The sequence below is a fragment of the Diceros bicornis genome, chromosome 30 (genome assembly GCF_020826845.1).
Source record: "Diceros bicornis minor isolate mBicDic1 chromosome 30, mDicBic1.mat.cur, whole genome shotgun sequence".
Taxonomy (NCBI): domain Eukaryota; kingdom Metazoa; phylum Chordata; class Mammalia; order Perissodactyla; family Rhinocerotidae; genus Diceros; species Diceros bicornis.
In genome coordinates, this window is record NC_080769.1 from 1,721,507 (window position 1) to 1,747,782 (window position 26,276).

Sequence of the window (26,276 nt, forward strand, 5' to 3'; positions counted from 1 at the left end):
GGAGGCAGCACTGAGGTAGGTGGTGGGCGGCGGGCTCGGTTTGGAGATCTCCACCGCAGACGGCGGGAGCGCGGTGTCGGGGGAGGGGGACGGGGCTCCTGGCAGGCTGCCCCAGGCGGTGGGAGCCCAACCTCTGGCTCAGGCTATTGGGCTCCTCATTGCCTTCATTAAACAAATAAACGTTCCTACTTCCTTGGGACCACTTTTATAGAAAAGCCTAATGGCATTAATGGTTTCTGGTAATTGACTCTATATTTGCAAGGCGAACTTTGAAGCCTGTGAATTGTTGTAAACTGCATTTAATGAAAGAAGCTTTAAACAGTCTTTGGTGCAAATTATGTAACTTCCTAATAACTCACCTTCTGTTAACATAGACTGATGACTGATCAATTGATGATTGACATAATGTGTACGGAATTTTGGTTTCAGTCAAAAAGATTTTCTAGGCAGTTGGTGCTAAAATTAAAATCGGATCAGGAGGAGGTTTTTAGAAGTAGTGTGTAGTGTGTGTTTTGTCTCCGTAGTCATTTAGATGTAAGAATTTAGATTTGGAAAGCCCAAGGAAAAAGAATTTTGAAATTTTGATTTGACTGACAAGGTGAAAGGTCAAAAGGTCAAATACGGAAGGATTTCATTTATATGATATTCTAGAAAAGATAAACCATAGGGAAAGACAACAGATTGTTAGTTGTCATTAGTTTTAATATTTAGTTAATCATTTAGTTTAATAGTTTAATCATTAGTTTTAATATTTCTGATTTAAAAAATACATTTTAATGATACTATCCTAATTATGCTTTTGGATGATACCAGAAGTTAATAACCTATTAAATTCTGCAGTAGGAAGAAATGACATGTTGGTTATTGGTGTCTTTGAAGTGTAAGTATTGGCGGTAATGAAATTTTTAAATAAGCTTTTTTGGATTCTGAACTACTGATTTTTTTTACTAGATCCTGTTGGACATGGCATATTACAAGTTTCAAAAGGCTCTTTAAATTATTGTAGCAGGCTGAAGCTATTAAATTATAATGTAAGATCTTTATAGATGAAACAGGCAAAAATACAAAAAGCCCTTCATCATTTTATCTTTGTTAAAATCTTACCATATACATGAATGACTTTTGGCTAGACAGACCTGAACTTGACAAGATAGACTCATTAGTATGCTGAATTTGTTTTGGAATGTTAAAGTGGGAGAGGATATATAAGTTTTTCCTGAGGGTGACCCAAGTCAATATGGTGGGTTTAGCTGTTTATACGCTCTTTCTGAGTTACGATCTTGATTAAAACGCTCATCATAGACATACCAAGAAATTTGGACCATTTTATGTATCAATATATTAAGATGTCCTATTTCTCTGATAGTTTCTGATTTCAGGGTGTCTGGGAAAAACAGTTTCTCAACATAGGTACTTTGGAATATAATTTTTGATTGTTGACTTATTGAATCATAGAATTGTTGAGTTGGAAATAATTTTAGTGGTTGTAGAGTCTAACCTCTTCATTTTCCAGGAAATGGAAAGTGAGGTTTCTCGAGTTAAGTTGTCCATAGTCTGACTGCTACTTAGTGGCAGAGTTGGAACTAAATGCTCAGATGCTTTTCTCAGGATTCCTAGTACAATGCTGTCTGTGCTATGTACTATTAAGGAGACAAAGCAGTGAGTTACCTTCTCAAATCATATATGTAGCCAGCAGGGTTGATTCTTTCCCATATGCGTTTTTTCCTTTCTTTTTTAAATAACTACTAACCACAATTAATTGATTCCCCTAGCATATTTAATGACTATCCTTGTGTGTGTCTCCTCAAGCACACGTGTGGAGGACTCCCTAGAATGGACACCTGCCTGTGAGTGGATTGCTGGGCCAGAGGCTGACGTGCATCTGAAACTTGATGAGCTGCAGCCAAATCATCCTCTGAAGTTTTAACAATTTCCATTCCCGCCAACAGTGTCTGAGTCATCCTTGCCCTGGGAATTGTCAGGTCAGCATTGTCAGATTTTTAAAGTTTTGCCAATCTGATGAGTGAGAAATGATGTATTTGTTTTCCTCTTTGTACAACTGTTTTGACAAACTCATAGAGCTGTGCAACTACCAAAATTGAGATACAGAACAGTTCCAGCACCCAGAACTCCCTTCAGCTGCTCTTTTGTAGTCATCTCTTCCCCCACCCTTAACCCCTGATGACTAATGATTTGTTGTCTTTCCCTATGGTTTGTCTTTTCTAGAATATCATATAAATGGAATCCTACAGTATTTGGCCTTTTGAGTCTGGATTCTTTCATTTAGCACAATACATTGATTTGAGTGTTCATCCATGTTGTTGCCTGTATCAGCAGTTCCTTCTGTTTTATTGCTGAATATAGTATCTATTGTATGAATGTACCACAGTTTATCCACCCAGCAGTTGAAGGACATTTGAGTTATTTTCAGTTTTGTCTTTTTTGACTATGAATAAAGCTGCTATAAATCTTTGCAAACAAGTTTTTGTGTAAACATACGTCTTCTTATCTTGAGTAAGCACCTAGAAGTGGAATTGCTGGGTCACATGGTATGTGTATGTTTAACTTTATTTTAAAAACTGTTTGTGGTAGCAAAGTCATGGCCCACAACGATGTCTTAATCCCTGGAACCTGGGAATACATTAGTTTACTTGGCAAAGGTGAATTAAATTTGCAAATGAAATTAAGGTTGCTAATCAACTGACTTTAAAATAGGGAGATTATCCTGGATTATCCAGGTGGGCCCAGTGCATCACAAAGCACATTAAAAGGGAAAGAGAAGCAGTAGAGTAGAAAAAAGATGCAACAAGGGAAGCAGGACCAGAGAGATGCCTAGTTCTTGGTTTTGAGGGTAGAGGAGGGGGGCCACAGCCTAAGGAATGTGGTGGTCTCTAGAAGCTTGAAAAGTCTAGGAAATGGATTACCCTTTAGAGTCCCCCCAAAAGAACCTAGCTCTGCCAACACCTTGATTTTAGTCCAAGGAGACCCGTGTCAGACTGCTAACCTACAGAACTGTAAAACAATAAATCTGAGTTGTTTTAAACCATGAAATTTGTGCTAATTTGTTAGCAGCATAACAAACTACACTTTAAAACTGTTTTCCAAAGAGGCTGAACCACTTTGTGTTCCCCCCAGCAATGTAAGAGTGTTCCAGTTACTTTCCATCCTCATTAACACTTGGTATGGTCATCCTCTTTAATTCTAGTCATTCCAATAGGTACGTAGCAGTATCTCAATGTGGTTTTTATGTACATTTTTCTCAAGAGTAATGATGTTGAGCATCTTTACATGTGCTTATTTGCCATCTGTGTATCTTCTTTGGTGAAGTGTCCAAATCTGTGCCCATTTTAAACTTGGAGTTTCTTATTGCTGAGTTTTGAGAGTTCTTTATAGTCCTGTCAGATATGTGATTTGCAAAGGTCTTCTCCCAGTCTGTGGCTTGCCTTCTCCATCCTCTCACCAGTGTCTTTGGAAGGTCTGTGTAACGTAACTCGAGAGGCTCCACGTGACCTTATCTTCCTTCGTTGAGAAACAGAGTGAGGTTGCAGCACCTGAGTCCAATCAGACTTTGATCAGATTTGGGGCCGGGTCTCACTTTTAGTAAACCCAGCCCTTCCGCTTTCCCCCTGTTCCTGTTTGCTGGGCTCCCTTCCCCCGCACAGGTGTCTGGTTCTAAGTCTGGTAGATCTCTGTCTCCTAAAGTTTAGGAGCCCACAGAAAATTCAGCTACGCCCTTCAGATATCTCAGCGCAGCTCTCCAGCCTCCTACCTTAATATGGCAAATTCCCTGAAGGTCAGACTAGCAGTATGTTTGACTTAGGCCACTTCCACCACTTCTGGAGGTTTCACTTTGCTTTGTGGAAGCTTTTGGCCTAGTTCCCCAGATTCCTGTGTGGTACCAAAACGTAGCACAGGTGCTGTGAGGAAGAGCAGCTGTGTGTCTGAAAGCCCTCAGGTTTCCTCTGCCAGACCAATCCTGCAGAATCACTACAAGTTTGGTTACTTTCTCTTTTTCATAGCCGAGGCTCTGACTGAGCAAGCCAGATCCTCAGCAGGCACCCAGAATTAGAAAACGCCTGCAGAGGAAAGAAAGATAAAAAGTCTTGCTCACATAAAAGAGTTTTTCTTCTTTCTGGAATTTTAGTTGGTTGATTCTGAAGTTTTCTCATGCTCTAAAAATATAATTTATCTGTCTTTGTCCAGTTGCGCAGCAAGAGTGCTTTCCTGTCCTCGTCTCCTCTAAAACAGAAGTTCCCTTGTCATTAGTTTTTAACTCCATCAGTTATACATTGTCAATGTTATTATTGTTTGGTAAAGTCATGCTTTCAATGATTTATTCAGATGTTTACCCTTTTTTATCCTCACAATCCATTTTTACATCTTAGCATTTTTTCTTCTATCAATTTTTTTCTTCTTAAAGTACATTCTTTTTTACTTTTTAAGTTTTTTCCTCGAGGAATATTAGCCCTGGGCTAACTTCTGTGCCAGTCTTCCTCTATTTTGTATGTGGGTCACCACCATGGCATGGCTGATGAGTGGTGTAGGTCCACGCCTGGGATCCAAACCCACAAACCCAGGCATCTGAAGTGGAATGTGCTGAACTTAAACCACTACACCAGGTGGCTGGCCCCCTTAAAGTACATTCTTCAGAAGATCCTTAATGAGCATTTGTTGGTGGTAATACTCTTAGTAAATGTTTGCATAAAATTATCTTTAATTCACCCCAGTTCTTGAGATATGGTTTGATTAGGTATACACTGAAAGTTATTTTCTCTCTGTACCTCGAAGATTTAATCCAACACTCTCTTGCCTCCCATTGTTAAGAAATGTATCATAGTCTAAATGTAAGTCTCCATAAGTGTTCTGTTCCTCTGTGGGGCTTTGAATATCTTCTTTTGTATTTAGTGTTCTTTGCTTTCCCTGTATGGATCTGGCTCTAGATTGTTTTTTTAATTGTGCTTGAGATGTATTCAGCTGCCTGAATCCAGAATAGGATTCTTTCATTAATTCTGGAAATTTCTGTTATTATGTCTGAATATTCCTTAAATCATATATATATTTATATTATTTAATTCAAATATATATACACATACTTATGTTATTTGTACACATTCAATATATATTCATTACATATATATTTATATTATTTAATTCAATATATTATATTACTCAATATAAAGATTTATATTATTCAAAAAATATACATATCTTATTTATATATATGATCCTGTACTTGACCAAACTCAAGCCAGGCTCCTTTGAGCCCTCTTCTTGACTAGGCCTCAATCTTGGCCTATAATAACTATGACCTCTCAGCACAAATGATTTCACCACACACACACCATTATAAGACTTAAACACTGACATAGTCTCTAACAGCTTAAATCCACATCCCTAGGATGACCCCTGCCCCCTTAAAGTGCCTGCCTGAGAATGCTCAAGGCAGCAAAAAGAATTGACTGTTCTGGCCAACACTTGATCATTGGCCCCTGACATCCCTTTCTTAGAGCATTTACCCAAAAGTGCTTACAACTGTGAATCTTTCCTCTCTCCTTTCGAGTTGTATATGTGTCTCCTATAACTGCATTTCTCAAGGTCCTGAAAACCATTCCTTGAGAAGAGGACAGGGTGTCTGTTCCCAGACTCAGTGAGAGGAGAGAAGTGAAACTTTGATCATTTCCAACTAGCAGACACAACTGGCCAGATCACACTGCACTGACAACACTCTGTATCTTTTCCCTCCCTGACTCTTCTGAGCCCATGCTCACCCCCTGCCTGCTCCCTCACTCTCCCTTTCAAATGCTCAGTCACCTCTGTACAACAAAATTGAGTTCAGTTCACCCTGTTCCCTCTTCCCTGTTGCAGTGGTATATTACTGACTAAAATCTGTCCTGACCACTTTAACTACAGTCTGGCTTTGTGTATACTCTACAGTTAACACATATACAGATAATGTCATGCATATGCGTATATACGCATATGCCAACGTAACCATGGGCCCTCAGAGTAGTTAAGAGTTTTCTTTCAGGAACTGAGATCCCTCATCCAGTTCAGGCCCGTTGAGACCACCAACCTATCAACTGGGCCTGCACAAATGTTTGATAAGTGACCTCTTTAACATCAGGGAGCTAAAAACTCCATCCTCAGATCATGGTAACACTACCAATTTGTGAACACATATCCAATGAAGAGCCACGAACCTTGACTATGCTTGCACAGATCATCAATTACCTCACTTCTGGTATCACACTCTCTGATTTCAAAATATACTACAAAGCTATAGTAACCAAAACAGCATGGTACTGGCACAAAAACAGACACATTGATTAATGGAATAGAATCGAAAACCCAGAAATAAACCCACACATCTATGGACAGCTAATCTTCAACAAAGGAGCCAAGAACATACAATGGAGAAAAGAAAGTCTCTTCAACAAATGGTGTTGGGAAAACTGGACAGCCACATGCAAAAAAATGAAAGTAGACCATTACCTTACACTGTACACAAAAATTAACTCAAAATGGATTAAAGACTTAAATGTAAGACCTGAAACTATGAAACTTCTAGAAGAAAACATAGGCAGTACGTTCTTTGACGTAGGTCTTAGCAACATATTTTCAAGCACCATGTCTGACGGGGCAAGAGAAACAATAGAAAAAATAAACAAATGGGACTACATCAAACTAAAAAGCTTCTGCACAGCAAAGGAAACCATCAACAAAACGAAAAGACAACCTAAAAATTGAGAGAAGATATTTGCAAACCATACATCTGATAAGGGGTTAATCTCCAAAATATATAAAGAACACATGCATCGCAACAACAAAAAAACTAACAACCCAATTAAAAAATGGGCAAAAGACCTGAACAGACATTTCTCCAAAGAAGATATACAGATGGCCAACAGGCACATGAAAATATGTTCAACATCATTAACTACCAGGGAAATGCAAATCAAAACTACAATGAGATATCACCTCACTCCCGTCAGAATGGATATAATTAACAAGACAGGAAACAACAAGTGTTGGAGAGGATGTGGAGAGAAGGGAACACTCATACACTGCTGGTGGGAGTGCAAAGTGGTGCAGCCACTATGGAAAACAGTATGGAGATTCCTCAAAAAGTTAAGCATAGAACTACCATATGATCCAGCTATTCCACTGCTGGGTATTTATCCAAAGAACTTGAAAACACCAATGCGTAAAGATACATGCACCCCTGTGTTCACTGCAGCATTATTCACAATAGCCAAGACTTGGAAGCAACCTAAGTGCCCATCAAGGGACGAATGGATAAAGAAGATGTGGTATATATACACAATGGAATACTACTGAGCCATGAGAAAAGATGAAATCCAGCCATTTGTGACAACATGGATGGACATTGAGGGTATTATGCAAAGTGAAATAAGTCAGAGGGAAAAAGTCAAATACCGTGTGATCTCACTCATTAAGTAGTAGATAATAACAACAAACAAACACATAGAGACAGAGATTGGATTGGTGGTTACCAGAGGGGAAAGGGGAGGAGGGAGGGCTAAAGGGATAATTCAGCACATGTGTGTGGTGATGGGTTGTAATTAGTATTTGGGTGGTGAACATGATGTAATCTATGCAGACATAGAAGTATAATGATGTACACCTGAAATTTATACAATGTTATAATCCAATGTTGCTGAAATAAACAAAAAATTAAAAAAACAAACAAAAAAATACCTTCACCCCTAAGCCAATATCTTAATATTTGATTAAACTGCTTTATAATAAATCTTAATACATTGTAAAAAAAGAAAATCAATTACCTCACTTCTCCTTACTTCCAATCATCTACCTCCACATGTCAGATCACCCTGCCCTTCATCCCATAAATTGTGCCCCAAGCCCTGGATCGGGGAGACAGATCTGAGACAGAAATATGCCCCCTGTTTCCTTGCAGATCAATCTCACAAAATAAAACTGCAATTCTTTTCCCAAAAGCTGATGCCAGAATAATTGGCTATTTTAATGTGCATTGGGCAAGAGAACCTCAATATTGTGCGGTAACATCAAGTGTATATATATATATATACACTTAATGGATGTTTTATCTTTTTTTTTTTTCTTTGCTGAGGAGGAGTCACCCTGAGCTAACATCTGTTGCCAAGCTGCTTCTTTTTGCTAAGGAAGATTTACCTTGAGCTAACATCTGTGTCAGTCTTCCTCTACTTTGTATGTGGGTTGCCGGCACAGCTTGGCCACTGATGAGTGGTGTAGGTCCATGCCCAGGAACTGAACCTGGGCTGCTGAAGTGGAGTTCTCTGAACTTAACCACTAGGCCATGGGACTGGTCCATCTCTAATTGTTTTGAAGATGTTACTAGATATGCAATTGAAGTTTCACTATGATCTCTGGATTTCCTTGCTGCTCTTTAATCCCTCACTTCAGTGTATGTGTTTCTTGCTCCATCTTTCATGCTAGAGGAATTCCTCAAATATCAAGTGGTCCTTGGCTACCCATTCATATTTCTGTGATGGGGAGGAAAACAGCTGAGTAGGATCTCTGTGGGCTTGATGGGGCCTGTGTCTGTCTGGATTCAGTGTTTCCTCAGTGGTGTAGAGTGTTGAACTATTAACAGGTAAACAGTTTTGGAGCCCACACTGATCTCTAAAAACGTACTTATTCCACACATTCCCACAATGACAGGCATCCTCTGAACACGTGGAAATGCTGACAACACACCCACACCCACATACACACTATTCGCAAATGACCAGCAGCATTCAGACTGTAAACTACACCTGATAATGCACACTGATACTCAGAACATATACACAAACACACACACATACAGACCACTCACTGTCTCAGAGCCCACAGTGACTTGAACTCTCTAAACACACACAAACATCAACAAAACACACCTTCACATGGACGCCAGAATAGACATGCACCCTGTGACCATACAGAATTGCTGAACACACACACATCCACACAACAAGGAACGTGACTGTGCACGTATGGGCCTGATCAGGAGGTTTTTCACACCTCGGCATCAACATGGACACCCCGGGGCGAGACGGAGAGGCAGAGGGTACAGGGACAAAATGTGGGGAACAGTCAAGAGACAACTGCATAAAGCAAATATGATAACTGTAAAGCTGGTTGCTAAATGACGTGTGACTCAAGGGTATGAGGACCCAAGAGGATCTGAAATGGTACAAAGGAGGTGACTGATACAAACCCATCACAAGATATTTAAATGTAAGGAACAGTGATATTTTAAAAGGCACTGAGGAGAGTCCATCAAAGCTTAGATATAATTCCAAACAATGAATGACATGGAATTCTGGCCAAAGAACAGCCATATTGCTGTTAAAATTCCTATTTAAATGTTTCTTTTAAAATTATAGAAATACTCATTGAAAAATGACAAATATTCATTGGTTTAAAACATTTCAGGGTAAAATAACTGCAGGTTCCACTTTTACTGAGTAGCTTTCCTTGGGCAGCTAGAAAAGCAGGACAAAGCACACAGAACAGCTGTGTGAAGGGTCAGAGAACATCCTGTGCAGACAGGACTTGGGGGTCTATAATCTCTGAGACGAAGGAAGCACAAGATTGTGAGCACCAGCTCCATGCAGCTTCTCCCCTAAGGCATTTGCTATTTCAACAGTGAGAGAAGAGAGTCTGAGCAGAAAAAGGAGGAAAAATGAATTGAAATTTGGTTCCAGCCAAGTCTAGTAATTTCTGCTTCTAGTCAGATGTGGTAAAGGCAGAGCAACAGTTAAACATTGATTTAATAAATACTGTATGTTTGAAAACACCAAAGGGATGTGGAAGCAAACAGGACTATATGAAATAAAATTTCAAAAAGGGAAGAGCCTTTTTAGGTGAGATTGCCACACATGCCCTCACCCAGGGGAATTTGCTTAATCTGGACTCTGATAATGAAAACTGTCTTACCAGAAAAACAATTAAAAGTATAATCTGTCATAATTGATCTATGTTAGCTTTTTAATGTCACAAGCTTTGTTTGGATGTTAATTTTTATTGCCTCCACTAGAAGACTCTGTGAAGGGAAGGCCATTGTATCATTTGCCACATGATCTCCAGAACATTCTTCAGTTGGGGCTGTATGACTTCTATAAATATTTGTTAATTGTTGGTTTCATGAATGCTATGGACTGAATGTTTATGTAACCCAATTTCGTACGTTAAAATCCTAATCCCCGATGTGAGAGTATTTGGAATTGGGGCCTTTGGGAGTTAATTAGCTTAGATGAGGCCATGAGTGTGAAGCCCCCATGATGGGATTAGTGCCCTTACAAGGAGATGGAGGGCCAGAGCTCTCTCTGCCAGATGAGGGTAGAGCAAGAAGCTGTCCTGCAAAAAAGGAAGAAAGCTCTCACCAAAAACAAATCAGCTTGAACCTAGATCTTGAACATTCCAGTCTTCAGAATTGTGAGGAATGCATTTCTGTTGTTAAAAATGCCCAGTCTAGGGACGGCCCCGTGGCTCAGTGGCTAAGTGTGCATGCTCCACTTTGGCAGCCAGAGGGTTCACAGGTTTGGATTCCAGATGCACACTGACACACCGCTTGTCAAGCCATGCTGTGGTGGAATCCCATATAAAAAGTAGAGGAAAATGGGCACAGATGTTAGCCCAGGGCCAATCTTCCTTAGCAAAAGGAGGAGGATTGGCATCGGATCTTAGCTCAGGGCTGAGCTTCCTCACAAAAAAAAAAGAAAAACCCCAAAAGTGCCCAGTCTAGGGGCCTGTCCCACTGCCTAGTGGTTAAGTTCAGTGAGCTCCTCTTCGGTAGCCTGGGTTTGGTTCCTGGACACAGACCTACACCAACATCAGCAGCCATGCTCTGGGGGTGACTCACATACAAAATAGAGGAAGACTGGCACAGATGTTAGCTCATGGTGAATCTTCCTCAGCAAAAAAAATAAAGTACCCAGTCTATGGTATTTTTGTTACAGCATCTCATACTGACTAGGACACTGAGTGTGTGGATAAGTTCATTTAGATTGACGATCCTTCTTCTACATGACGCATTATTGCCAATGATTCCTGAATGGGTGTGAGTCAGATTTCACTTAAGGATCATGAAGACATTAGGGCCCTTCTTTGTAGTTATGCACATATTGATACACATGAAAACATGTTGCATCAAGTGATTTATTGACACCTTAGTCTCACACCTCATCCCATTAGCCTTCAGTGAACCTCAGTGTTAACAGCCTGAACTGAACTGAAGAGGGGCCGGTATCCATCATGCAGCTCCTGTCCTCTGCCCAGCCAGCTCCAGAGCAGGGTCAATTTACAAGATGGGCTTTCCTCCAGGCAGCTCTGTCTTCCTCCCAGCCTGTTCTCATTTAGGATGATCTCACCAAGAGCAATGAGTGGAAATTGAGAGGGAAGAACTACAGACGGCATCTCCCAGGGGAAATTCTTTGTGGTTACATGACCTAGAATATGGATAACCTGGGCCGGCCTCCTGGCTTAGTGGTTACGTGCACGCTCCACTATCAGCAGCCAGGGTTCAGGTCCTGGGCGCGCACCAACACACCACTTCTCCGGCCATGCTGAGGCCGCGTCCCACATACAGCAACTAGAAGGATGTGCAACTATGACATACAACTATCCACTGGGGCTTTGCGGGAAAAAAAGGAGGAGGATTGGCCATAAATGTTAGCTCAGAGCTGGTCTTCCTCAGCAAAAAGAGGAGAACTAGCATGGATGTTAGGTCAGGGCTGATCTTCCTCACAAAAATAAATAGATAGATAGATAGATAGATAGATAGATAGATAGATAGATAGATAGATAGATAGATAGAAAGAAAGAAAGAAAGAAAGAATATGGACAGCCGGCTGCTCTAAGGTGTCCTGAAAATGGAATCCTTCCCATGTCTGCAATATCCTTCCATGTCCTCTTTCCCCTCCATCTCTCTGTTCTTGGTGGCCAAATTCCCTTGGCAATGACAACAAAAAAATGAAAGTAGGGAATAGCCCATTTCCAGTCTCAGAATTCTGTGAAATTTTACTGCCTATCCGCAGTCTCCCAGGACTGAGACCCTTTTTACTCTTTTAAGTTTAGATTACATTTTAATCTGCTTTAATCAAAGTTTTCTCTCATCCTTGTTATGTATATACATATTCTAATACATAATATTGAAAACATTATTTTTGGCCCTACAATTTCCAGATGGATACATGCCTTTGTAATTATGTTTATAACTCCATTAACTATAGCAATTGGCTAAGTGATGAGTAGTAATGTACTAATACAGGAAAATGGCCCATTTTTATTCAACATAAAGTTTCATGTTTTCATCAAGACAAATACCTGAATACTTAATTGTTCAGCAAAAACTCTTATTGTGTACATGTAAGCAATTATAAATCTATTGTAGTTGGTTTGCCTTGTTGATTATTCTTTGTTTCTGAATTGTGCATTCAGCATTTCCATGAACACTTTAGAGTCCTGCATCTTTATCCTACCATTTTAAATACTAGGTCATCGACAAAAGTCCCCATGACTTGTTCAGTTGTGTGCTAGTGGGTCCTTTGTAGGGTGTCTTCCTAGGTACATTTTCACATGGTCATCAACAAAAGTCCACATTACTCGTTCAGTTGTGTGCTAGTGGGTCCTTTGTAGGGTGCCTTCCCGGGTACGTTTTCACATGCTCATTGACAAAAGTCCACATTACTTGTTCTGTTGTGTGCTAGTGGGTCCTTTGTAGGGTGTCTTCCTGGGTACATTTTCCAATGTGAACTCCAGCTGATGGCCTTGTGACACTGATGTAAATACTGGTGTCTCCACAGATCATGGGGCCAATGATGTGGTCCTTTACAGAGTCATATATAAACTAATACTTTTCATTCAATTAGTGTAAGGAATGCTATGGAAAGTAGATTGGGGACAATTAATAAAAGAAGATTGATTATGAACATGTTGTTAGGGAGAAATATTGAACCTCTGGCTATAAAGGTTTACATTTTATGCAATTAATCAGCCACCCTAACAAACCCCGTTCATAGGCAGGGCTATATACACATATATATTAGATTAAGATTACATCATCTATTAGTTTGAATGTACTTTTTTAAAGTACGCCTTGTTTCTCTTGCACTTTCATACTGGGAGAAATATGGAATAGACAGAAACAGACTGGATTACTCTGGTCTGAATTCAGATCACGTAGGGCTTGAATCGTTCAACAAATGAGCCACTAATAGTGGCTACACCACTGGGATTTCCTGATGCAACATCGCGATCATACACCCTATTGTGGATATGGACTCTAGAATAGGATTGTTCTGTTATCCCGAGGGTAACTTGTTCTGTTGATCAACATTTTGGATCAATAAGTGATAAAATATTTTGATTAGCTGGTCTAGATTTTAATGACTCAGAGGTTATTTTCTTCTCTGAGGTCACCCCAACCAAAATTGTTAGTCCATTTAAGTTTTGTTATCCCTTGATTTGGCTTACCTTTGTTTTTTTTTTAATTAATTGAAGCTCCATAGGGTCTTCTCTTCTTATTTTCTCATTCCCGCCTCTTCAGGGAAAGGTCAATATCACTGATTAAAAGTAAGAGAGAGTAAAACCCTCGAGTGGCCGTTCATACAAGCCCTCATTTAGACAACAAATGATGATGCTGCCTTTGCAGGGTCCAGTCACTGCGGCCTTTACACCGTGTCACTGGGCAAGCAGTGCCTGTAACACCAGAAATGCCAGAGGAGATGCTTTTGGTAAACAGGTGGGGGCTGTGTTTGCCGAATTTCTCTTACTTGTTGAAATCTTTCCTTGAATGCCTACCTGTGTTGGGTTAACGATTAATGTAATAAATAATTATTGGGTTGAATTTATTTTATTGTCAACTTTCGGTGATTATCTGTTCTGTTATATGATTATGCAAGGAGAAATAATTCTTGTTCCTCATAGTAACAGTACTACTTCTATGAATTAATAGATTAATGCAGCATTAGATTAGGAGTTAGTTTCTGTGATTGAAATTAAGATAAGTATATTGTTGAACCTGAAGTCTTTCTTAATTGGTAGCTGAATTTAGGCCAACTAGGATATTGTTTGTACTCCCTCTCTAAGGAAGGTTGTATCCTGTATCTAAAAGGCTGTACCTCTTCAGGGCTGGGTCTGGGCGAGCAGGAGGCTGAACAAGTGTGGACCTGGCTCTGTCCCAGAGGGATGAGCAAGAGACACAGGGCACCTGTTGCCACACACAGACGCAGCAGACATCACCAATCAGTCACGACGTGCTGGGCTGCAGAGCCCCCAGTCCTCGACAATGTGCACTCCGAAGCCACTCGCGGGCAGAGCAGGGGACTGTGATGAACCCATTTGCCGGCCCAGCTCCCCTAAGACGTGCTCCAGGCCTCCTCTCCCCACTTACTCCGCCAGCTCCTCACTGTCCTCGGGGCTCAGGCCTTCAAGGCCCGCCAGCAGGCTGCTCCAGCACTTCTCCTGCCTTACCATCGCTCCCCTCTCTGCTCCCACTCTAGTTCCAGGGCAAGTTACCTGTGGCTCCTGAGTGCTGCTCCTTGGCCTGGAAGGCCCTTCCTTCACCCCATCCACCCTGTGCACTCCTACTTACCTTTCAAGACTCGACTCCAGTGATGCCTCCTCAGGAAGCCCTCCCTGACACTCCATCTCCCCAGGCCTGCTCTGAGCCACCACTCTGCCTTCTGCCCATGTCCATCACTGCCTGGAACCTTGCTGGGCTCCCTTGTCTGTTCTCCACATCCAGCCCAGTCCATCAGGAGGGAAGGAAATGCTTAGGCTCAGGGCAATGGAGCAGATTCCTAGACTGTGGTGACGCTGCCCACCCCAGGAGAGGTCATTCTTTGGTCACTTCCAGCTTGGGCCCAATGCAGCTCAGGGAGAGCCAGGACACAGGGAGGATGGCCCTGCGCTCAGCAGGTCACAGGGTCGGCCTAGGGAAAGGGCACAGGGGGCCACACACAGGGGTTCAGGACAAAACTTCAAGTCAACGATACCCTTGCTAAGGGCAGCAGGGGCCAAAGGCAGCTGCACAGGCCACAGGAAGTGCTGGCGAGCTTTTCATCTGCTCAGAGAGGCCCAGGGCTGGATAGAAGGAACTCAGGAGGCCCATCTGAGGTGGAGGTCACCTCGGGGGCATGCAAGCAGAAGCTGAGGGTCCCACAGCAAGTGGAATCTGAAGAGGTGACCCTCAAACTCCTTGCGGCTCTAACGTCTCCGAGTTGGAAGTCAGTCCTCTCAGTCACAGCCTCTAGCTGCCCCCTCACAGGGCTGTGCTTCTCAAACACTTCTCCCAAGGCGAGTGGAGGCTGAGGGTGAAGGCAACCTCCTACCCCTGAGAACCATTGTGATCACGGCCTCCCGCAAGGGGCCAAGGATGATGAGAAAGGGACAGAGGGACTGACCCACATGACTTCCCCTCAGATGCTGAACATGCTTGTGATTCCTGGGGCCAATCAGTATCTGTCCTCATCTCCACTCCTCTCTCCCCAAAAGGACATGTCAGTGTTTACTATGACATCCACAGACACATCAAGGGCATCTGGGAAGAATTATGTGTACATCTGGAGAGAAGGGAACTGTGAAAACCAGTAATATCTGCATCCATGTGTGCATATACCGACATCTACCTACAGCTGTCACATTCCTCCAGCAGCCCCGGAATACTCCATAATCACGCTGGCAGGTTTTGGCACATGGGAGCCAAACCAACTGGTGGTGTCCCCAAGTGCCACCACTGCTGGGGCCTACCTTGATGTTGGGGGGAGGCAGGGTGCCATGCCCCATCTCACAAAAGTCTGGCTGGTGTCCAGGAGGGTCTCACAGCCTTCGACCATCATGCCCTCCATGGCTATGTTTTCCTGGATGCTCTCTGTCTCGTTTACTTCATTGTGCATTATCCTGTGGGGACAGAAAATAAGTCAGAGACAGGCTGCCCCCGTCTCTCAGGGAGAAGGGAATGCCGGGAAGACCTAGGAAGAAGGCCTGGCACCCAGGATTCTCAGGTGGAGCCTGTGGTCACAAAGAGGGAGAGAGAATGCATATTGCATGCCCACTGTGCTGGGCACTCTATGGGCATGAGCTCACATCATCCTTTTGACAGCCCAAAGAGAAAGGTGTTCTTATTTCAGAGTGAAGGAAATGGAGATTAATAGCTAGAAAACAGGTCTGATTTAAAAGTCTAAACCACGTGGAACAGAGATGGAAAAACTAGGAGGAGGACCAGAGTAGAGGAAAGAACCTTTCTTCACTATTCTGCCCCCCACACCACTACTGGCCTTATCTCCATCCATAGAACTCCACCCACCCATCCTGCCTCAGGGCCTTTGCACTTACTGTCTCCATCCCTCCCCCAATGCACTTTATACAGTTGCTTCCTTAATGTTCAGGCCCTGGAATGGCTTAGTTTTGGAACACCTGGCAATCCCACTGGCTCACAGAAAGACTGACTCCAGTAGGCTCCAGCACGTCTGGGGGGAGGAGGACACACCTTGCCCCTCAATCTGAGAATAATGACAACACTCTTATTTGTCATCTTCTGACTGCCACAACACCCCTCCTCCAGAAGTTGGCGCCATTTAACTGCTTTTTAAAACTAGCATTGCTGGGAAAAGAGGCGTTTGAGTTGCCAACTTTGCTAAGAGCCTTGATGGGTTTTCAGGAGTCTTAGGAAGTTAGTAATTTTGGCGGGAGGAGCGTCTGGAAAAAGTACTCCACCTACTCCAAGAAAAGTACAAAACCCCTTATTTGTCTACTGATGCCTCAAATTCTACAACCACGACCAGATCACCAAGAGGGCTGGTTAATATGCGTGGCTTACGAAGTTCTCTAGTAGACACCGTCCAACTTAACTCTCCCTGCAATGAGAGATGACACTGGTCGAGCTGGATCGGTGATTAACGAACTCAGTGTAATGAGCAAATGACTGGGCCCTTCTGACCCTCAGTTTGCTCATCTGTAGAAGGTCGGAGTGAGGATGGAAGAGAATGCATTTCACGTGCTGACCTCAGGCCCAGCATATGGCAGGTGCTTGAGTAAAGGGCAGTGATCACTGTTTCTAGTATCACTGGTTGCAAAGGTGTTATTATAAAACTACTATTATCGTTGTTTTCTGGTTATCAGACTGAAGCATGGAGATGGGGTCTCTTTCTTAGGAGCCTCAGTCCCTCCATCCCAGCAATTCTCTTCTCAGCAGCCCAGGCCCTAGCCCTCTTCTGGAAGGGACAGGGTACAGGGAGGCACCTTTCAAGGATATGCTAGTTCCTTGGATATGGACTCATTTTTGCAGGTTAGCAAAGGTAAGCAGAACCATTTCTTTTGACAAGGGTGGGGATTTTGCTGAGGAGGGCTGTATTTGCTACAAACAAGGGGGCGATCCCACAGTAGCAACACGAGTTTCACTGTTAGACAAGTGCCAGATGCAGCTGCTCAGGACTCCTGCCAGCCCCGGCTGGGGTTTGTGCTGAGAGCCACACTGTCACCGCAGCTGGGGAGGAGTGCCCAGGGCCGCAGTCTGCCGGCGGAGCTGGAATTGACGACCTGGGTTACTACAGTGAGCCCAAGAGATGAGGTTCAGGAGAAAAAGCGGGACAAAGGACAGAGGTAGGAGAGAGTCAGCCCCAGAGGAGGAGTGTTTCTGAGCAGAGCCAGGGAGGGTTTGTTATCTGATGGCTTCCTGCTGGGCTGGGAGCTTTACTAAGTCCCCCAAGGGAGGGAGAGAGGAGGATGAAAGGGCTGCTGTCAGGGCAACAGGAAAACCCTCTTCTGTGCCACTAGGGCTGTGTTCAGGCCAGGTGCAGGTGATCAGGTGGGACAAAAGACGAGTAGGCTTCGGGAAAGGGGATCAAGGTCTTGGGACAAACGTCTTGGCACCCATGTGCCTTCCTCACTGCTGCCCACACCGGGATAGGGCATCCCGCAGGGACAAGGAGCCTCGTTGGAGCCCCAAGTCTTCTCCTTGGGGAAGTGTACAGGATTTGGCTCCTTGGGGCACCAGATGACTGGGGTCCCCACCCCACAATGCTTTTTGTTAGTCTGCAATCACGCTCTGATTACATCTGCTCCCTGAATGAACCTCCACTCTGGGGCCTGTGCCCTGCCCTGGTCCAGTCTGGTCCTCCCTCTGCCCAGCTGGGAGACGTGGTCCTACTGGCTGCCTTTTGCTGGACTCAGGAAGCCATTTATGGCACTGAGTGGTTGGCAGGGCTGGGGACTAGACCCCACACGCTGCAGACCGACCCTCCTTTGCAGCTTCTGGCAGCCCATCACTGACTACAAGGTTGCTCATCATCTCTTGGCTTGCACAAAGTGGAGACCCCAGGGTTCAGCTCTTGGTACACATCTCGATCCTGCCTAAACTCACTCCTCTGGTGATCTCACCAGTCTTGTGACTTTAAATACCATCTCCGAGCTGATGGCTCCCGAATGGCTCGCTCCCTTACACTCCAGACTCAAACGCCCTCCTCCCTTCTTGTCCTCTCCAGCACTGTTGTCCATCTCAAGTTCAACATGCCCCCAGTCAAGCTCCAGTGAAGCAAGAAAGACTCCCTCTCCACACCTGCCCATCCTGCCAGCTTTTCAATCTCGGTTAGCAGCAACTCCAACCTTCTACTTGCTCAGCCAAAAACTCTGGAATCACCCTTGAGTCCCATCTTCTCTCTCCTCACATCTAATGCATCAGAAACTCCTGTTGGTTCCATCATCAAAACACACCCCGAATCTGAACCTCCTCCTCACCTCCACTGCCACCACCTGGTGCAGGCCACCGTCAGCTGCTGCCTGGGCTGTTGTAGGCCCCTCCTCCCTGGTCCCTCTATTTCTGCCCTGGCAGAGGAAGGTTCCCCCTGGGCTTTGGAAACAGAAAGAGGGGCAGCAGAGGGGCCTTGGCCAGAGGGCTGGGGCCTCTGACACTGGACAAGTCATGGGCTTGTCCACCCATGACACTGCCTGCTGTTGACTGCAGCCTTGGCTACATGAAGGCCCATCACCCAGGCCCCCCTCTGGGGCTCCTATACCACACGTTGTGACACACTAACACTGGAGAACAGGGGAAGTTGGCAGAGTGCCTGCGAGTCACTGGGCGGATCTCCGTCCTGGCAGATGGGCCCACGTGAGTGTCCAGGGCCCTTCCTCGAACCCCATCTGTGCCAGGGACAGCACACCACCCACACCATCCCACCAACTTTCTCCTGGGCTTGAGCTGTGCACTCCTCAGATTGCTCCAGGGGCCCTGCTTCCAGGTGGGGCAGGCTGGGGGTCCTCCAACCACCACCCCTTGGGATCCTAACCTGAACATGAGATTTTACCACCTGGGGCTCAGCAAACTCCCACTGGGGAGCATCCTCAGTCCTCGCCTGTCCACTGGTGGGGGCACCTGGGAGCCGGGCTCACCCAGACAGCCCCGCCAGTTTAGCCCTGGCGTCGTCCAGGCTGTTGGCTCGATGTGCTCGTGAAAAGTGGGCCAGGAGCTCGTGCAGTGTCAGAATGCGTTGGGAATCTGCAGCAGGGAGAGGTAGGGGTCAGGGACAGAGGCAAGGATGGGGAAGGACAGAGGGACAGGGAGACAGAGGCAAGGAGAGAGACAGTGATGAAGCAAGTCAGAGACTGAGCAGCAACGTAGCAAGGGAGAGAGAGACAAAGGAGACAGAGAATGGTTCTCTCAGCTCCCAGCACTCCCACCAGCAGGGCTGAGGATAGACACCCACAGCACTTTTGATCTCAGACTCTAACGTGGAGCCTCTTCCAGGGTCTTGTCTGGGCCAAGAGCCCAGAGCTTGAGGCTCTAAGCTAGCAGTAGGAAGGGCACTGGAAGTGGGCTCAGGACCAGGAGCTCCCCCTCACCTTTCCACACTGCCTGCTCTGTGGAGCTGGACAGGCCTGCCATCCGCTGGGTCAGGGTCTGGCTCTAACCCCATTCTCCAGGCAGCCCAGAGCTGGGGCCTGTTAGGGCCTGGGCTGTCCCGGCCATGGCCCCCTGGTGCCCCCAGGTGTGGCTTCCTCCCAGCTGGGGCCCTCACTGCCATGGTCCCCAGTAGGCTCCCCAGGCATGCGCCCTCAAGGACAGGGCTAGGTGCCAGCTGGAACATGGGGTCAGTGAGGAAGGCCTCCAGCACCCTCTCCTTGCAGTCAGTTTGGCCTCATAGTGCTTCAGCAGCTTGTCAATGTCACTGTTCTGCTTGCAGTGGGCCAGGATCTGCAGGCTGTACTGGTGGCTGGAGACCAACTCCTGATAGAAATTGACCATCGGCAGCAGGATGGCCAACGGGCCTGCTCGGGAGATGCCCCACAAGCCCTGGGTCACCCAGCCCCACCCACGGAGGTCAGGTCCAGGTTCAGAGCTCCCACTCAGAGACACCCTTGCCTTTGGGGATGACTCTGGCACCACTGCCCTATCCAGGGCCAGATAGGTGGCCCCAGGCATCGGGACTGCATCAGAGTCACAGATCTTTATAGAGATGGGGCCCTGTCTAGTCCGACACCTGTGTATTGGAAGGTCAGAGAGGGCTGTTGTGGGTGCTGTGGTGTGCCTCGCCACCTGAGGGTCTGAAGGGCCACCCAGCTCTGGAGCTTTGGGGGTTCGGCTGAGGCCTCTGTGGTAACTGAATTGCAGCTCCACATCCCCCTCGGCCCTGGCTCTCCCAAGAGGCCTCCCTCCCAGAGTGCCCCACCAGTGACAGAAGTGACCCATCCGTGGTCATAAGGTGAGTCAGTAGCTGGCCTGGAACCAGGTCTCCTGAGTCCCCCATTCCAGGGCTTCCCCCACATGACATGCCCTCCCGAGTCTCGTCCCCTCAGCTTCCTGTCCACTTATCCACGTGTCCCTGTCCTCCCATGCCTCCCCAGGTTCAGCAACTTGGGTCTGCTGCTGGCCTGCTCTGTCCCAATCTCCTGGATACACAACACCCTGCCTTCCAGCCCCTGAAACACCAGCCAATCTCCCCAAACCTGCCCTTCAGTATTTGATTGACAGGGATGGACCCACTGAAACCTCTGCTTATAAACTCCATTAAAAAAGAAAAATGTGCTTTCTTTGCGATGAACTCTAAGTGGGATCTTACTCCCACTTAGGGCATTCCACTACCCAAGGGACAGCACCTTCAACCACGCAACTACAGGAAGTGCAGACCTCGTCTTTCTAGGGCCTCTTCTCATTGTGACCTTGGGGAAAAGCGGGGCTCTCTGACTTAGGGAAGTGAACAACAAAATGTCACACTCAGTATGGGAGAGGCGCGATGCAGGGGTCCTGCTGTGCAGCCCTCAGGGCCGTCATGGCGGTACAGCCAGCTCGGAGAGCAGTGACGCAGGGTGGACGGAGTGGGAGCCTTGACTGTGCTTCTACCTTTTGTTTCAGTCATTCTACTTTTGGAAACCTGTCCCAAAGAGATGCTCTCTCATATGAACATTTCAGATGCAGAGATGAGTGTTTCTAGTAGCAAGAAGTTGCAACAACGTTAAGAGCCAATGATGGGAGATGGCTGCATGGATGAGGGCATGCTCACAGGTACTGAAGCATCATACAGCCATCAAAAAGCATACTTTCAGCATGAGAAAACATTTGTGCTATAATGTTAAGTAAAAAAAAAACACATCAAGATTCAAATTCAATATTCATGTGTGACATTATTATTATTATTTTTTTTTGTGAGGAAGATCAGCCCTGAGCTATCATCTGCCAATCCTCCTCTTTTTTTTTTCTTTTTTTGCTGAGGAAGACTGGCCCTGGGGTAACATCCATGCCCATCTTCCTCCACTTTATATGGGATGCCGCCACAGCATGGCTTGACAAACGGTGAGTCGGTGCGCACCCGTGATCCAAACCAGCGAACCCCCGGCCACCGCAGCAGAGTGCATGCACTTAACCACTTGCGCCACCAGGCCGGCCCCTGTGACATTATGTAAATAAAATGGGGGTAAAAACCCCAAGACCTGTGCACAGAAAAAATTTTGAAGAAAACACACCAAAGTCTTTACAGTGGTTATCTTTGGGAAGCAGAACTATGGCTGTTATAGCTTTTAACATTTTCTGCTTTTCTAGATTGTCAAATTTTCTCAAATGAGTTCATATATATAATTTTTAAAAGGGGAAAAGTAGATAAGAAACTAAAAATATCTCGCTTCGTCCTAGAAAAACAGCTTGCCAACTTGTCTTTCCTCTTCTGCTCCCTCTGAGGGATTCTGTGTGTTTTTAAGGGGCCGCTGTTACACCCCAGGAGGATGGAAGTACCGCCAGCCTGGAGGAGTGGGCCCTGGAGAGGGACTTCTCAGGTGGATTTGGGTGCACGTGGTGGCTGGAGACCTCTGCCAGGGCTTCCTCCTCACCCAGGCCCCAGTGGGCCAGCTGGAGATGCAGGCCTTCAGGCCTTGGTAGAGATCTGGTGCAAACACACGATGGCCTCACTGACAGAGGAGGCACAGGGTAAGCTCCGGCCATGGAGTTCCTGCCCCTCCAAGGGTCCCCCTCCCCCAAGTCCAGCAGAGCTGAGGGGCCCAGGGACAGGGCAGGGGTTGCCACCACCCATGGGACTCTAGCAGCAAATGTCTTTCTCATGTGACACCTTGTGTGAAAACCCCATCAGCGGGATACACTGTGTAACTTGTGGGGTCCAGTGCAGAGCAAATAAGCAGGACCCCTTTTTAAAAAATGACAAAATTTCAAGATGGTGACAGCAGAGCACTAAACCAAACACAAGCTTTTCTAAACATGGTCACACGCCCCAGAAGCTGGCAGAGGATGGGAGCTGCTCTCACTGCCAGCCTTCCTGGCACCCTCAGTGCCCACCTGCTGGGGTGACCCTAAGGGATCTTAGAGGAACTCACGGCTCTGGAGAATTCAGAGGAAATGCCGCTGATGATGTGAAAAGAGCTAGGGCTTGAGATCCACACAGAGCAGGCTTAAATCTGCCCTACGCTGCTTCTGCTTCTGCAGCTGCTTCTCAGCTGTGTGACCTCTAGCAAGATGCCTAACATGTCTAAACCTCAGAAAACCTCTTTTCTGTAAAATATGAAGGTGAAATGAGGTCACTCCTGCAAGTAATGGGACAATTTGAGGGCCTGTCTTGACATGAGTGCAGCCATGTTTGGCCGCTCCATTGACCTACAGCCACCAGCACACAAAGAAATATAAAGCTGCTTTCTGTGTGGTGGCAACTGGCCTTTCTCCCACGGAGATAGTTGCAATTTGTAACATCTCAAGGTCCTTTGGGCATTGTAGCCTGGGACAGACTGGCCATCTGTGCTGGGCTGGGACCATAACCAGGGAAAAATGCACGTGCACAACTGCCAGGCTGGGACAATAACCAGGAGGCTGAGTGCACATATGCCACTGATAACCATTTGTGCATGGGAACACTGAATGCTTGCTCTGTAAACTCTGTAACTGTTTACTCTGAAAACTACCGATGCTATATAAACCGCTGGAGACTGAGGCCTGGTGACAGTCTCACCTGTGAAGGGGACACCTGGCCCAGGACCTTTGATGATTGGATTCCCGCCCAGCCATGTCAATTGAAGGCACTCTCTCAGCAGTGGGGCGTGGATGTTGTGAGTAACCAATCTGATGTGTACTCTTTTCAGTCAACCTGGTGTCTGAATTTCTGATTGATTTGTGTCATTTCCCTTCAGTCGATGTCGATGTTTCCCTTTCCAATTGAGCTAGTGTTTTTCCCTCTTATTATTTGACCTATTCGGATCTGTTTGCGGACTATCGCCTTTACTCTCTTCTGTATAATAAAATATGCCTTCAATCCATTTGTTTGGAGTGACAAGTTTCTTTTACATCTCCAATCGAATCCCCTGAACCTCTCAAAACAGGGCCTGGTGCAGAGGAGGTACTCAGTAAATGCTAGCTCTCCACCACTCCCTTTTGGGGGGAAACTTAGAAAAGCAAAAACACCCGGATTCTCCCAAGCATCTGCTCTGTCACCACCTAAAGAGCCCTGGGGAACATGCCTTCTCACTGTCATTTTAGCACCAGGCTGGGTAAGGGGCCCCTGAGCACTCCTGGCCACCACATTTGCCATGGCTCCCCTCCCAACACCCTCTTCCCCGCCCATACTCCCCAGCCAGCCAGCTCCAGAACATAGCCGTGTGTCCTCTCCCAGGATGAGCTGTAAGGATGCCAGAGAGACTTCTGCTACTTCCTGCAGCCCCCTCCCCTCCCAACTGTTCCTCCTCTGCCCCTGCTCATCACTCCCAGCTCCTACCACCCTGGAGACCTGGGAACCTCCCCAATGTGTCTGGGGTTTGAGCTGAATGACAGAGGAGAAGCCAAAGGGACTCTGTCATGCACTCCATTTGTGGACAGGAAAACAGGCCCAGAGAGAAAGAGTGAACCCCTCCAGGAGTCAGGGTAGCCCCAGCCTAGGAGCCTGTCCCCATGTCCCTGCAGTGGTCTCTGTCTTTCTCTGCCACATCAGATGCCCCTCCCTGGTCCCATTCTCCATGTGTGCTCTCTGTTCCATCTCTCTGTGATGACTCAGCACTTTGGCTGTTGGAGGCCCCTAGTGTTGTCCTCCAAGGGGAGCTGTCACAGGGGGCTGTGCCCTCTCCCAGCAGTTTGTGCCCTGAGGGCAAACCCCCACCCTGTGGTCTCACTCGCTCGGTACAACAAGAGCAGGGGGTGGAAAGTGCTGAGTGGGCGCAGAGACACCTCTGAGCTAAGTGGCACACATCCAAAGATAGTAGCTCAGGAAATCACAAATGTGCCACAGAGCCAGCTCTGCTCCCTTTTCAGGGCATGTGGCTTTGTCCCCTCAAGGCCACTTGCTGAACCGCAGGATGAATGGGCTCTGACAATTGAGCGAATGGAGCACTTTAAAAGCAAAATGGGACAGTTACGCGCTCTCCACTTCCGGGTTGCTAAAACTACCCCAGCCTGTGCTTGAAGAGCGGCTGAAAATATCTAATGGAGAAATACTCAGGGCCAATGCAAGCTTTTCTATTTTTTCGATTCTCTGAGAACCTTGGCACATGAAATAATGGCTGTTCTTGGATCTGACCTCTAAAGAGCTAAGAGACTTACACACACAGGCTTGTGCAGAGCTCAGAGACACGTGGATGCCCAGTCAGCACCCTCACTGCCCTGATGTCATCACCCCCATGCCAGTCTGCTCTCTTTGCCAGTTCTGGGATTTGCACGTGGTATCCTTTTCTCTTTAGGTGGGGTGTGTGTGTGTGTGTGTGTGTGTAAAAGTAGTCTGTATGTAAAACTGATGGCGCTCTTCTCAGAGACATCTACAGGACATCTACTCCCCATAGACCAGAGCAAAAACCAGACGCAGTCAGGTCAGGCGCTCTGCTCCCTGCACAGGCAACACCAGTAGTCTGGGAGTCGGATTTAAAGATCGGGCCAGGTGGGCAAAGCTCTGGAGAGCTGTGAGCCTGGGGACCCTGCAGAAGCCTTGGGCCACAGCCCATCCCTGCTATGAACCAGTGTCAGGATGGAGGCAAGAGCCCCAGCCCTGCTGGGCTCGCAGAGGCTGCATTTCTCTTACCCTGCAGGTCCCTTCTGGGGATGCATTTGCTTTGGATCCGGGTTGGCTTGGCTGACGTCCAAGGCCGGCTCAATTGACCCTTGTCAACGATGGCGATGGAGAGTTGGGACTCGGGCTTACACCCCAACTCGCCTGCTAGAGTCCAGCTCTGGCTACCCAACCTGGCTCAATGCCTGGCATCTGAGTGATGGGCAGGGCAAGTGGGCAGGGCAGCTGAGCCCTGCCCACTTGCCATCCAACAGTCTGGCCTTTTTGGCCCATCAGAGGCAAATCCTCGTTTGCCACACCCATTAGTAGCACTGCTCATTGGCTCCTGCCACACCCCAGTCCCCTCTCTGAAGACAGTGTCTTTAATCCAGAATGCATTTAGTCAGTGCAGTCATTGATGGGGGAATTAGTCCAGGGTTTTCTCTTGTTTGTTAGCAGTCAAGGTTTTGCTAAAGATCTCTGTACTTCTTGCTTTTCCAACAACTGCCACACAACTCAGTTCTCTCTCTTTCATTCTCCATTCCCTCTGGCCTCTTCCAAGCCTAAGAGATGCCCATCTCTGTTTCCCTTTGTGCCAATCCTGTCAGCATGTCCTGATGGAGTCTCTGTGGTGGGCACCATGCTGGGCATGGGTGAGACACAGCCGGAGGTGGATGTCAGATCCCTTCCCTGGAGGAGCTTCCAGCCTAAGAAGGGGGTCAGATACCCACAGAGGTAACTTATACTCCAACAAGGTGAGGCCAGAACAGAGGTGTGCCCCTACTGCAGTGGGAGGGTCTCACCATGGAA

General features: G+C 46.4%; 1 protein-coding gene and 2 long non-coding RNA genes across 3 annotated transcripts in view; 1 reads left to right on the top strand and 2 right to left on the bottom strand.

The window, feature by feature from the left end:
• LOC131394247 (ral guanine nucleotide dissociation stimulator-like) overlaps positions 1 to 26,276 on the bottom strand; it is a 216,051-nt gene that overhangs the window by 15,491 nt on the left and 174,284 nt on the right. The gene's annotated exons all lie outside the window — the stretch shown is intronic.
• On the top strand, positions 104 to 2,312 carry LOC131394253 (uncharacterized). The gene is made up of 2 exons (XR_009216092.1): positions 104 to 880; positions 1,810 to 2,312. It is a non-coding gene; the product is annotated as an uncharacterized LOC131394253 (long non-coding RNA).
• LOC131394256 (uncharacterized) lies at positions 12,273 to 15,962 on the bottom strand. Its single transcript, XR_009216095.1, has 3 exons — positions 15,760 to 15,962; positions 13,483 to 13,571; positions 12,273 to 12,889 (listed from the first exon to the last, which is right to left on the bottom strand). It is a non-coding gene; the product is annotated as an uncharacterized LOC131394256 (long non-coding RNA).